The 13,733-nt window shown below is 45.2% G+C and overlaps 1 protein-coding gene across 2 annotated transcripts in view; it reads left to right on the forward strand.

Annotated features, from left to right (window-relative positions):
* Nucleotides 1-1,036: 1,036 nt before the first annotated feature.
* The window catches only part of TLR5 (toll like receptor 5), a 32,089-nt gene continuing 19,392 nt past the window's right edge, over nucleotides 1,037-13,733 (forward strand). Inside the window, exons 1-2 of one of the 2 annotated variants that reach the window (XM_027832624.3) lie at nucleotides 1,037-1,202; nucleotides 4,336-4,432. The gene's annotated coding sequence lies outside the window, so the exon portion shown is untranslated. Of the gene's footprint in view, nucleotides 1,203-3,057; nucleotides 3,224-4,335; nucleotides 4,433-13,733 lie in introns of those variants that run through there. The other variant, XM_043543603.1, reaches the window with a different exon arrangement.

The following is a 13,733-nucleotide window of genomic DNA, read 5'->3' on the forward strand; positions in this document are numbered from 1 at the left end:
TTGAAGTGTCCCATATTCATAACCTAACATCATCCCAAAATAATTATGTTAGAAGCATCTCCTTTAAAAAATGCTCAGATGCAAACTTTAGGAGGGCGTCAACTATGTTATACGAAGGATATAATTCAAGGTGAATTTAGAATAGGATCAGAAACCGCAATGATATTCAAGGAGTATGTCCCAGCCTGGCTTGTAAACAGCATCCATACAACAGATAAGGAAAAGATAATGGACTAATATTCAGAAGTGCTGAGCACCTTCAACTCCCATTGGTTTCAATCCCACATCAGTTTCAATAGTCATTGTGAGTGCTTAGCATGTGTAGGTGAAATGCAAATCCATTTATCAAACACCTTTCATGTAAGTATTTTAAAATACTTCACAAAGAGGCAAGGAGAGGTCAAGTAACTTGTTCAAAGCCATAGATCAAGTCTGTGGCAAAGCGCAGCATAGAAACCAGGTGTGCCAATTCACAGTCCCCAATTATTGCAACTAGCTCACAGTGCGTCTCCTACGCAGTGTAGCAGTTAGTAGTTTCTCCTTTGTAGCATGTTTATACAATCACATTGTTAGGATGGGGTGCTTCTATTATACCTTGATATGCTGGTACCCGTGTACTGAAAGCACTGTTATGTATGTATTTTAAAGATGGAGCTGCTTAATAATTAATTATAAAGTTTTTATTCAGCAGAGGCTTTTCAGCTGTAATAATAGTTTGTGTGGCTGCTGAATATCTTCTGTTTATTGTTCAGTGACAACCTGATATCTTTGATTTATATATGGCAGGTTTACACACACACAACCCACAAAGGCTTCAGATTGAATGTGCTGTCATAATCTGGGAAAGGCTTTTATAAAAATCACTTCTGTCAATTAGAGTTCCTTTGTTAGACATTGGAAACTGATCATGCAACTGGAGACTCATGCTCTTCTTTCCTTTTGAGTCAGAACTCTGTGTCCTGTACAGGATGTTGCTTAATGCTGTCTTGTAGGGGAAAAAAAAGTCCAGCTATAACTAATATTTGCAACAGCACCTGATTCAGAAGGCTGTACTCAAAGGCAAACGGTGACATTTTAAAAATCTCTCCTTTTGCAATGACAAATTAGCTCTCGCCTTTGCTCAGGTCCTCATCACCAGGAGATTTATGATCAGAATCACGTCAGCCTGCAACAAGTCAGCCTTGTTTGTTAGCCTTCACCAAGTAAGTAAATAAAAGTAATAATTTACATGTATTATAGCACTTTTTATCTCTGGGTCTGAAAGAAATATACAAAGGTTGATTATTTGGAAGCGATTGTTGGCCAGAACCTTAAGCTAATGTAAATCAATGTAGCTTCGTTGACATGGCAGTCTTGTACTTAGAGGTGATATTCATAGCGCAGCAAGCCCCATAGTAGGTGAGCCGCCCTGGATTTAAAATCACCACCTGCTGACAACCCTGGTGAGAGCCTGAGGGCAGGGAAGTTGGGGATAGTTGACATGTGAGGGAGTGTGCTGAGAAGTGTAATGTGCATATAGCTATAGCAAAACTACGTGCTGGGAAGTGGGGGTGTGTGTGTGTGTGTGCCATCGCTCCTATCTTGCCTTACTGCCTGCTCCCCCTGGCTTGTATACATCTCCAAGGCCTCCTAAGGGCTGTCACTGCCTGCCCCTGCCTCCTGCCTGGCCTGTGGATCAGTGGGACCTCCCTTAGTCTCTGCTGCTGTCTACTCTCTCCTGGCTGAGGCTGCATGTCCTGACTCTGTGTGCGTATGTGTAACGCCAGGTCTACACTACAAACCTTTGACGGCATAGGTATGTTAGGAATGTGATTCCCTGACTGACATATCTGTGCCAGCCAAAGCCTCTAACATAGACACACCAGTTTATACTGTCAAAATTGTGCTTTTAGCAGTATAGCTGCAGTTTTGCCAGTATAAACTGCATCAACACGAGCATCACTTGGCTGGTTTAAACTTGTCTGAGTGTGTAAATGTAAGTAATTTAGTGATTATGGGAGGGTCAACAGTGGGCCATGGATAAACCTGAACTGGCCCTGCTCCCATCCACTCTTACCTATGATTTTCTTAGACCAGGAATAAATCCCACAGGAGCAGAAACCATATTCCATCTGCTAATCCTAATGATCTATTAATTAATCAGTAACTAATCTAAATCATGCCAGTGCTCTGAAATAGCACAGGCTGCCAACTGAACCAAACCCACATTTCACGGGTGCAGATGTGCTGCTAGTTTTCGCTGTTTCTGATCTGAAATATTTTGTGTTCACATAAACTCACCAAATTCTCTTAGACCTCATATTCCCCCAGTGTGAAACTACCCTGGGGGTTGGGGGAGAGGGAGTATTAGCAGCAGGATCAAAAACTAAGGTAGCAGAAATGATCAAAGGCAAGCCTCTGATGAAAAGAGGACACTGGAGGAGTCATTGAAGATACTTTTCTGCTGAACATTTACACTGAACAATCTGGAGTATTTTCAACAAACCAGCTGGTATCCTAGTGTGACAAGACAGGTGAGGTAATATTGTTTATTGGCCCAACTTCTGTAGGGGGAAGAGACCAAGAGCTCTGTGTAGCGAAAGCTGCTCTGTGTTGGTCCAGTAAAAGATATTACCGTATGGTCCGCACTCACCTTGTCTCGCTTTAATATCCTGGGACCAACAGAGCTACACCACTGCAAACAACAGGCGCTATTGTACCCAGATGTATACATTGACAGGGCTGAGTCACTAAATATTTTGCAGTGATATCTGGCTTGTAACCAAGATTGAGATAGCTACACAATGGCCACACTTTTCAAAAGTGTCTACTAATTTTGAGTGCCCTAGTTAAACTGACCAACCCCCCCCCCCCCCCGCCCGCAAAAGGAGACCCCTAAAATTAAGGGACCCTTGAAAAGGCAGGGGTTAAACGGCTCTAACCCTGGCAGGCTCTAGGGCACCAATCAGCCTAGGAGCCACTCCCGCTAGCTCAGCCGTCTGTTCCAAGGGGGGTGCCGTGTCGTTTTAGCCCTGTCAGCCCCGGGATCTTAGCCAGCCAAAGCGAGGGAGACAGCTTTGGCGCCACACGGAGGCGACTCTTCGCTGGCAAGCGTGTCCCGCATCACCCGACCCTGGGCCAGCAAAGGCTTGTCCCGCGCCCGCCTTGTCTCGCTCCTAGGACTGGGGCTCTTTCCCGGGGGCTCGATTGGCTGAGCTGCCCGCGGAGCAGGACCGGGGCGGAGGTAAGCGGGAGGGAGGCGCTGGACGCCTCGGGCCCCACGGGCAGGAGGGGATGGGCGAGGGGACGCCTGAGCTCTGTGCCAGCCCTGCCACGGGCTCCCCGCCGGCAGGCGGCTGCGCCCCGCGCGAATGCTCCTGCTGGGCGGGGCGCAGGGGCTGGGGCGGGGCGGCTCTGCGTCCACAGGGGAGCGAGGGGGCTCCCCGCGCTCTTGCAGCATCGTTACTCCCCTGCCAGGTGTTGGCCCCGCCGGGTACTACCGGGCCTGGCAGGCGGACAGCTGGAGCCTGATGCAGCTGGTCCGAGTGCCAGCTCCGGTCTCTGGGCAGGTGCAGGTTCAGCTGGGCTCTGGCTGAAGCTGACAGCGTCCTGGGAAGTCAAAGGAACATATCTGGGCACCTTCCAGCCACAGCACCTTTAAAAGAGGCAGGCTGAGATTTTTCAAACGCAGGTTCTGTCTGGACAAGTTTGTTCACCTGACCTCAAGAATCAACCCCTGTTGCCAGGGGAGCAGAGGGAGCCTAACACTACTTGCTTTTGGAAATTCCAGCAGAATTGTTTAGTCCGATTTAAATTAAAAAAATCAGATTTTTAAATTTTTTTAAAAAAAATAATTGATTTTTATCCACCCTGGCATCTGGGCATGGAAGAATTCTGGGCACTCTGCTACCTCTTTACTAAATAATGCTTGTACATTGCTTTGAAAAATGTAATCACTCCTTCCTCCACCAATGTAAATATTATTATCCACCTTTTACAGAGGAGCAAATCCAAACCCAGAGTGCCAGTCCTAGAAATCAAACCCAGGCGTTCCTATGTCTTAGTCCTGCTCTTATTCTACCATACTGCCTTTTTAAATCTTTGTTTGTTTATCCCATTTTTAATCTAGTAAATAAAGCCAATTAGAATATATGGTTTAGCTAAGAAAGGTATGGCAAACCATTATTCACATTATAAACACTGAGGGAAGCATTCTTAAAAGCACTCAGCATTGGTCAAACCCTGCTTCCACTGACACCAATGATAAATCTCCCATTAATTTTAATGGGAATAGTTAACCCATCACTTCATGCTTTCAAAAATTCCACTCTTAATTTACTTTTTCTTTATTTACAGACTGGGAACGGTTAGGTGAACCTTCCTCCTCTCTGCCCCTACTCCTGGGAATGCTGGGGCTTCATGTAAGATGGAATCTGGTTTGAAACCAGCTCAGGTATGAGCATTACTGAGAGGAGTCCAAACTAAAATTTTTCAGCCATTGATTAACCTTTAATTGGATTAAAGATGATATCTAATTGACCTTCACTATTGGCTCCCTTTCATATGCAAAGCTGCCTTTCATCTTGGTTATTCAACTATCATCTACAGCACCTGCCTGTTATAGTAAAAGCAAGTAAGTTACATGTACATAAACAACTGATACTATAAATTCTGTAGATAATTGGGATTGGGAAGATTTCAAATCTAGACAAAAGCCTCATTGTTTTAGTAAATTGATTATGATGTTTAGTGGAAGCTAGAAAGTATAATGAATAGGGAATGAAACATGCAGATAATCCTGAGAAGCTTGTCTATCAACTCACTGGGGAGATAATTCAGGGGAATGCATACTTTAATTCTAGGAGTTATATTTTCAGTTATATATTAATTACAGCCTCCAACTGCACATTTTTATTTGATGAAGAAACTATAATAAACTTATTTTTATAGACAGCCATTTTCCAAGTCATCATTGCTGAGGTGTAAGTGGAGGATTTGATGTCAAAAAGATTTATTGATGCAAAGTCATCTTCAGGGTACCTTGGCTATCTCTGAGGTAGAAACTGTTGAAACTGAGTTTTCTGTATGCAGTCTCATTCAAGGGCTGAGAAAAGAGTTAGGGAGGTTATCTGGTGCCGGCTCTTTGCTTTAGAGAAGGGGTTTTCAAACTGGGGGTCGGGACCCTTCAGGGGGTCATGAGATTATTATGTGGGAGGTTGCAGGCTGTTAGCCTCCACCTCAAACCCCACTTTGCCTTCAGCATTTATAATGGTGTTAAATATGTAAAGAATTGTTTTTAATTTTAAAGGGGGGTCGCACACAGAGGCTTGCTATGTGAATGGGGTCACCAATATAAAAGTTTGAGAACCACTGCTTTAGAGAACAACTACATGAGGGACAGGCTCAAGTAGTCATAAGTGGATGATAAACAATAGCAGTCTGTCTCCAGTGGATGAAGTCATAGCCTGTAAAAAGGAACTTATGTCAACATCAGTAAGTGTTCAGGCAATATTGCTCTGAAAGAGAATTAGTTGGTTTTGAGGATAGGCTCAGTTAGAATGGCTTTGCAGGGGTAGTACTGGTTCTCAATTAACTCAGGTTAAAGCAGAAACATACATGTGAGTCCTCTGGGCATGCCCTGTGTTGTGGCAGGAGAAGAGTGCAATGTGCTTCACCTAGCCCAGCCAGATAGCTTCCAGCTGCTGGAGTGAGTACTGGGGAGCCTCCTGCAGCCACCACCACCTCCTCAAAGTCAGAACATTTCCCTAAAATGTCTCATCTTGGTGGGGAGCAGCAGTTTTGACAAAGGCTTAAGGTTTGGCCAGGGTTTTCTGTGAACTGCCTGGAATTTAGTGGCCCTGTTTGTAATTTGGTGCAAGACTTCGGAACCTGTAGAAAATTAGCTACTCCCCAAGCCTATTGCGCTCCTTCATTTCTTTTGTTTGGCATCTTCCTTATATCGGCTAGTTGAATTTCTTGCAGTGAGTCTATACTGCCACAAATATCTTTTTATACCATGTGAGTTGACTTCCTTTTGCAGAGGGTGAGTAGAGATACATGTTTATCTGTCTCTGTAGTTAAGATTTATAAACTGATTGGCTTAAAAATAATCAATTTTTTAAAAATAAGACCTTTCGGGTGTTTTTATGTGAATTGTAAAGTTGGAACCTTTGGGTGGGAGGATGTCCCAGTTCTTCAAGTGCTGGTCCCTGTGTGTATCCCATACATGGCTATGCATGTGCATCATGCGCCCGAGTCTGGAAATTCTTCAGAGCAGTATCCATTGACCCGCACATGTGCAGTAGTTTCACTTGTGCTCTTGACCGAGGGTATACAAAGCAGTGCAGGTCAATGCCTCTCCAGTTCCTTCTTTCTGCTGCATGGCCTGAGTCGGAATTGTATCCTTCTGTGCATAACCTGTAAACTCAACTCTTTGTAAATAGCTTTATATCTAGTTTAGTAGGTTTAGTTAGCATAAATTTATAGTTAGCATAGGATAAGTCCCCCTTACTCCTTATTTGGGGGACAATCCTCCCCAGTCTCAGGACTATGCCCAGAGTCCCAGGATTCAAGAATTGTCTCCTGCTCTTGCTCCTTCTCCATCAGTGACGGGCATCAACGGTGCCTGTATTGCCTGGGTGAAGCACGTATATCTGCAAAGTGCTGTATCTGCTGATCTTTTCCACCCAGCAAGGCATGAGAGCTCTGTCTTAGGAAGTTTCCGATGGAGGAGGCTATAAGGCCTCACTCCAACCCTGGGAATCACCCCTGTATAGCGGCCTCAACTAACTAACAGCGGCCCTCCAAGCATGGGCCTCGGAGCAGGGCCGTTACCACCAAAGCCCAAAGACTCCTCCTACAGGGCTTCCCATGAGAGTAAGGGGAACTCTCATGGGCACAAGGATAGATCCCCACAGAGGACTTTCATAAGAAATGCATTTCCTCCCCGAGCCGGTCCAGGTCAGGTGAGATGTCACAGATGGAACCCACAGAACATGCTACACCAAAGACCACCCAAGGTTGGAGGCATGAAAAAAACGGGATTGAGATAGTTCAGGTAGTTACAGTTGGACCAAAGTGAAAAGACAGATACTTGCCAGTCCATCAATGAATGCAAGTCCAGACCCATCATCAGTGCAGAGCCATTTATCCAAAGACTGAACAATAGCAACAGATGAGCCAGGTTCTTCAGGCATCCCAGCTGGAATTCACTGGACTCTTGGCCCTACAGAGACCTTCATAACCCCGAAGGATATATTTGTCCATTATCCACTGTCTCCGCTCTTCTTGGGCTTTGCCCTCCTGAGTGACATCCTTAAGCCTGGAGGAGGAATTGTGCCACCGCTACCAGTGGAATTGGAATCGGAAGAGCTAGAGGAGATGGAGGCATGAGTATCTCAGAGAAAGCACAGGAGTCCTGACAGGCACTAAAAGAGGCTACCTACCAGCACTCTGGATATGAACCCCCAGAGAGACCTGTTACAGATTGGGACCACCAAGGCTGATGGACCTAGGGTGACCAGACAGCAAGTGTGAAAAATCGGGATCGGGGTGGGGGGTAATAGGAGCCTATATAAGAAAAAGCCCCAAGTGTCAGGACTGTCCCTATAAAATCGGGACATCTGGTCACCCTAGATGGACCCGTCCTTCTGGCCTTATTGGGGCCCTTGGGACCTTTTGGCAGACACCCAGACCCCTCTCAGGTGTCATACCACTCCTCTCCCTCTCGGCAGCTGGCTCCGTTGGTGTGTGAGGAGGAAGAGCCGGAACTGGTTCAAACAGTACCAACAGTTCTGACAGGGACTTCCTTATCATCCCTGGACGATGCTGTCACTCCTTTGTTGTCCTCTCTGCCGGATAACCATCAGCAATACCAGGAGCTATTGCAAAGGGTTGCTAGTGATCTACAGATCCCATTGGAATTGGTCCAGGACCCTCAACACTGGCTCTTGGACATTTTACAACCACAAGACCCAACAAGAATAGCTCTTCCAATTAATGAGGCTGTATTAGATCTGGCCAGAGTAGTTTGGCGCATACCTGCATCTTGTGCTCCTATGCCAAAAAGATGCTACTTTGTTCCTGCCAATGGAGCTGACTTTATATTTTCCCATACTACCCCTAACTTGCTGTTGATACAGGTAGACATGGAAAGAACTAGGTCACAGAAATCCATTCTGGCAGAGTAGGGCCCAAAGAGACTAGACCTCCTAGGTAGGAAGGTCTTCTCTGTAGGTCTGGAATTTCATATAGCTAATTACCAAGCCTTATTAGCAAAATATGATTTCAGCACTGAAGAGACTATAGGAGCATCTCCCAACCGTCTCCCACGAGTTCCTAGTTTAAAACTCTTTTAATCAGTTGTGCCAGCCTCCATCCCAGAAGTCTATTTCCCTCCCTCCTCAGGTAGAGTCCGTCTCATGAGAACAGTCCTCTGTCTGTGAATACTTCCCAGTGGTCAAACATCCCAAAGCCTTCCTTATAGCACCGCTGCCTGAGCCATCTATTGATCATCATAATCTTGTTGCCTTCGTTCTTCTCCTCTAGGGACAGGCAGAATCCCACTGAAGATCACCTGAGCCTCCATTTCCTTAAGCATCTTCCCCAGTCTGGCATAGTTTCCCATGATGCACTTCAGCGAGAATCTAGCTATGTCATTTGTTCCCACATAAAGGACAATCAATGGATTCTTTCCTGCTCCCATTAGGATCCTCTTCAGCCTCAGGTCCACATCCGCTATCTTAGCTCCTGTCAGACAGCACACCCTTCTGTTCTCCAGATCAGCTCTGGTGACAGGCCTGTCTGTTCTTCTTAGTAGGAATTCACCAGTCATGTAGACCTGCCTCTTCCTGGTGTAATTCTCCAGGTTTCCTCCTGTTCTTTCTGACTGCAAGTCCTCTTGTCTTTTGTTCTTATTTGCAATCTCTGCAAGTTCACCTGCATCCTCCTGAGGCTCTGAACTTTTCCCATCTTTGACGCTTCCACTCTTCTTGTAAGCCTAGGCATTCTTCTCTTCTTCCCTGTCCTTCCACCTTCTGTTATGGCCTGCTGTGCCCCTACTTCATTTTCCAACTCCGCAAATCTGTTCCTGAGCTCTATTTCTCGTTCAGTAGCTAGTCTTTTTCTCTACCTGGTTCTTATAGTCATGTGCTTCCATTGGCCACTTTTCTCACCCAGCAATCTGTTTCCCCATAGAGTTCTTCAGTCCAGCTTGCATCTGCAAGTCTTGATTTTTCCCTTCAGTCTCCTCTTGCCTTCCCTCCATCATCTGTTCAAATCTCCTTTGAAACTCAACCAGAATTTCCACCTGCCTCTCTAGACCTTGGATCTTCTCTTCCATCAGCTCTATCAGGCAGCACTTCATACAAACGAAGCTACCACAAGGTAAAAACACACCTAGTTTTGTCAGGGAAGACCAGACACTCACTGCTTTGAAGAATTTCCACACTTGGGTGCGTGGTGCGCATGTGTACCCACGTGTGGAATACAGATGGGGACCACACATCTCGAAGAACCTTCAGTTACAGTAAGTAACCTCTCATTTCAAGTTTTTCTCTGCAAGCATGAGAGAACGAAATTTAGGGTGGTGGGGTTTTTTACCCTTTTCTGTACTCTCTCAGTATTTCTTAGCCTCACAACTGTGCACCATGCTACAGGGGTCATCCTGTCAGCTCCTTGTGCTCTTTTTCTGTGAGTGATACAAACCTCTGTTCTCTTTGCACTCTTAACTTCTCCCAGACATTGAGAAAATGGGGTTTAAGCACCTCTTCTCTATCAGTCCCCAGCCTTTTTTCTCATCAGGGTCTTGCAATCTTTTATTACCTTGAATATCTCTCTTTTGCTGTTTTGCTGTCCACTCCTAACTGCTTTGCATTGAGTTGCATGAGCCTCCTCAACCCCATTTTTCCTCTTTACCTGTAGAAGTAGATACCTTCCCCCTTGGGTATTAGATGTCACTCTTAGTTCTAGGCGCTGGCCTGCCTATTCCTTTTGCCAGTTCCTTGATGTATACCATGAACAAGATAAGCACCAAGGAGTGAGTGTTGGTCCTAACATGTCACTTACCTCCTATCTGATCTGTAGCCATTCAATGCTGGTCTTCCCTGACAAAACCAGGTGTGTTTTTTACCTTGTGGTAGCTAATGCACATTAGCTATCCCACTGTAAAAACATAGAGGAGACGGGGCACTTTCATTTTATTGAGGTAAACTAGGCAAAGTCAACCATGGGTCAGGCAGGTGCCTTGTCTCCATTTAGACTTTTACAGCAAATTATCTGTTGCATGTTGGTTATCTTGCTGTAAAACATCATTTTGTTAAGCAGTGAAGACAAAGCCTTAGCCAATGTTCTCTGGCTTCTGTTACCAAGCCAAGTTGGTTAGGGGTTTTTTTTAAGTCAACTCATTTCACCATTATACTTGTGAGTTATAAGTTATACTTAACTTTTTACGAACTGTAACCTTGACGACAATACTCTATTGAAACTCTGCTTGAAGCTCTTGCGTACATTCTTTACATTACTCACCATCTACTCTTCACTGCCATTTCCTCAAAGATTTTAATCAGTTTTGTCAACCCTGACCTCCCTTTTGTAAATAAGGGCTGACTCTAGCCAGCCTGTAACTGCCCAAGTTCTTTCCTGTTACTTTTCTGATCCTTTCAGGTCAGAGTTTAGGTCTTGGCTGCATTTCTTATTAACTTGTGAGAGTATCTAGCGACCCCTCATCTCTGTTCTAAATGCTGCTTTGTTGGAGACATGGTTCAGAATAACTACTAATGTTCTTGGTTGCTCAATGACTAGATAAGAAAACATATTTAAAAATACAGACTCTTTCTTGTGGCAATTCCTATTCTAAACAGAGCAATTAAAATTCTTCTCATGTGAGAGTTTTCAAGGAATATTGAGAGTTAACACAGAATTAGTTTGGGCTTGTGAGCCTGGAGCAACTGAGCGCTAATCCTGGTTCTGTGGCTTTGGGCAGAGGTAAAATGAGGGTAATACTTGTCTGCACAGGAGTGTTGTGGGGATCAATTAGTTGCCTTAAAGTGCTTCAAATGAATCACACTGATACTATTAGCCCTTTTCAAAAAGGCCAGATTCTCTTTGACTTCATTGCTCCTTTGAGAGACACTAGCAACACAAAAGGGGCCGTAAACTGACCCATCTGGTCTGCTGAGAAATTTCCCCACTGTGGCAGAATCCTCAGCTGGACTAACCAGAAGAACCAGCTCCTTCATCCAGTAGAGGGGACATGCCAGTGATGGGAAGGGGCTGGTTTGTGGTTGGAACACTCAGACTATGTTCAAATGGTGGATAACTCATCGGCAGCTGTAAACAGCCAGTATGGCTTAGAGCAGTGGTTCTCAACGTTTTTTGGGCTCAGGACCCAAATGTTTATGGCATGTCGCGACCCAGTAAATAGTCAGGGAGTTGAGGCCCTGGGGTGGTTTCAGGCAGGTCCTGCCCCCCATGGAAGGGTTGGGTCCTGCCCTGCACTCACCCCACAGTGGCAGCTCCTGTGCTGTGGGCTGGCTGGGGTTGGCTCTCCACTCTGGGCGTTGCACCTCCGGGGTTGCAGCACTGCTCAGATTTGGCCTCGCCCCCCTGACTGGACTAAATTTGTGTGAGTGGAGTTGTGACCTGGCTCATGGGGTTTCAGTGCCACTCACTCAAATTTGGTCTACTTGGACTTCCATCACGATGGCTGGGCCAAACCTGAGTGGCTCTGGGACCCCCAAGTTTTGCAGTGGTTGCAGTGTCTGTAGCAGGGCGGCGAGCCCAGCCGGCCCCGTGGGACAGGAGCCATAGGAGCTGCCATGGAACTGTTTGAAACATTCTGGTGACCCAATTTTGGGTCCCGACCCAACAGTTGAGAAACCCTGGTTTAGAGCATCCACCAGTCTGGGACCAGCCTGAGAATCAGGGAGCCAGGACCAACCGTCTTATGCCTATTCCCAGCTTTTCTGCTGTCCCCAGTTGTAGCAACCAGGCAAGGTACTAACAAACTTCAACAGGACTTTATTTTTAAAGTGGAAACCTCTTTACCAAGCTGCTGCTGCACCCTCAGTAGCTCTCACTCCTCCTCCTCCTCAACTCCCCCCCCTCCTCTTCCTGTTTTCTGTCCTTTCAGACTCCCAACAGCCAGTGCTCCGGTTCTAATAATTACAAGCAGCATCTAAACACTACATTCCCTCCTCTCTTAAGAAACTCTCCCAATTAAAATAAACATTGTTGTTCTGACCACAGGAACAAATATGAAACAAGACACTGTACTGTTGGCAGAAATATTACACAGAGAACACTGTAGATACTATATAACATAGTCTCTAGTCCAGACAGGTGGTCATCTGGGTCTGACAGGCCATCTCTCAAGCCCCGGTTCCAGTGCAATGTCTTGTTGTGTTGATACTATGGTGAAGTCATCCAATGAAGACTGGGTGTTGGCATAATCTCCTCTTGGTGCATAGGCAGGTGCAAGATAAGAAGCATTCCATACCCACCAATCAGAAAGTTGATAGATGTAAGGTCCCTTCTTCTCTATGATTTTAAGAGGAGCTGTGAATTTATGGTCCCCTTTGCGTAAAATTCCAGGTTTTCGTATTGTAATGAAGGAACAACACTCAAACTTTGGTTCCTTAGCACCCTGCCGCTTGTCTGTGAAAGCCTTATACTTTGCTTGGTTCTGTTCAACTATATTTCTCACATCATCCTCGGTTGGGGCATCAGGTCGTGCATTTAACAATCCAGCAATGTTCAGTTTAGCAGTCATCTGTTTCCCATGCAGTAACTCTGCAGGTGATCTTTGCGTTGTGGCATGTCCTGTAACCCGGTATGCTTGCAAGAAATCAGTAGTGAAGGTTATCCACAATCGCCCTTCCAGTTTAGCCGTTTGCAAACTCTCTTTCAAACTTCTGTTAAAGCGTTCGATTTCCCCATTGGCTTGAGGGTAAGATAGGGATGACCTTCTGTGTAAAATGTTCCTCTCTACTAGAAAAGTTTCAAACTCCAGGGAAGAAAATTGATTACCATTATCTGAAACCAGTTCTTTGGGGTTACCTTCCCTGCTAAAAACTAAAGAGAGGAACTTAATTACTGTAGCAGAAGAGATTTGCGATGTAAACGCTACCTCGGGCCTGTCAAGATTCCTTCCCCACTCTGAACTGTAGGGTACAGATGTGGGGACCTGCATGAAAACCCCCTAAGCTTATTTTTACCAGCTTAGGTTAAAACTTCCCCAAGGTACAAACTATTTTACCTTTTGCCCTTGGACTTTATTGCTGCCACCACCAAGCGTCTAACAAATACATAACAGGCAAAGAGCCCACTTGGAAATGTCTTTCCCCCCAAAATCCTCCCAAACCCTACACCCCCTTTCCTGGGGAAGGCTTGATAAAAATCCTCACCAATTTGCATCGGTGAACACAGACCCAAACCCTTGGAGCTTAAGAACAATGAAAAAGCAATCAGGTCTTAAAAGAAGAATTTTAATTGAAGAAATAGTAAAAGAATCACCTCTGTAAATTCAGGGTGGTAAATACCTTACAGGGTAATCAGCTTCAAAACATAGAGAATCCCTCTAGGCAAAACCTTAAGTTACAAAAAGACACAAAAACAGGAATATACATTCCATTCAGCACAGCTTATTTTATCAGCCGTTTAAACAAAACTGAATCTAAAGCATATCTAGCTAGATTACTTACTAAGTTCTAAGACTCCATTCCTTTTCTGTTCCCGGCAAAAGCACCACACAGACA

Source organism: Chelonia mydas, chromosome 3, assembly GCF_015237465.2.
Source record: "Chelonia mydas isolate rCheMyd1 chromosome 3, rCheMyd1.pri.v2, whole genome shotgun sequence".
NCBI classification, from domain to species: domain Eukaryota; kingdom Metazoa; phylum Chordata; order Testudines; family Cheloniidae; genus Chelonia; species Chelonia mydas.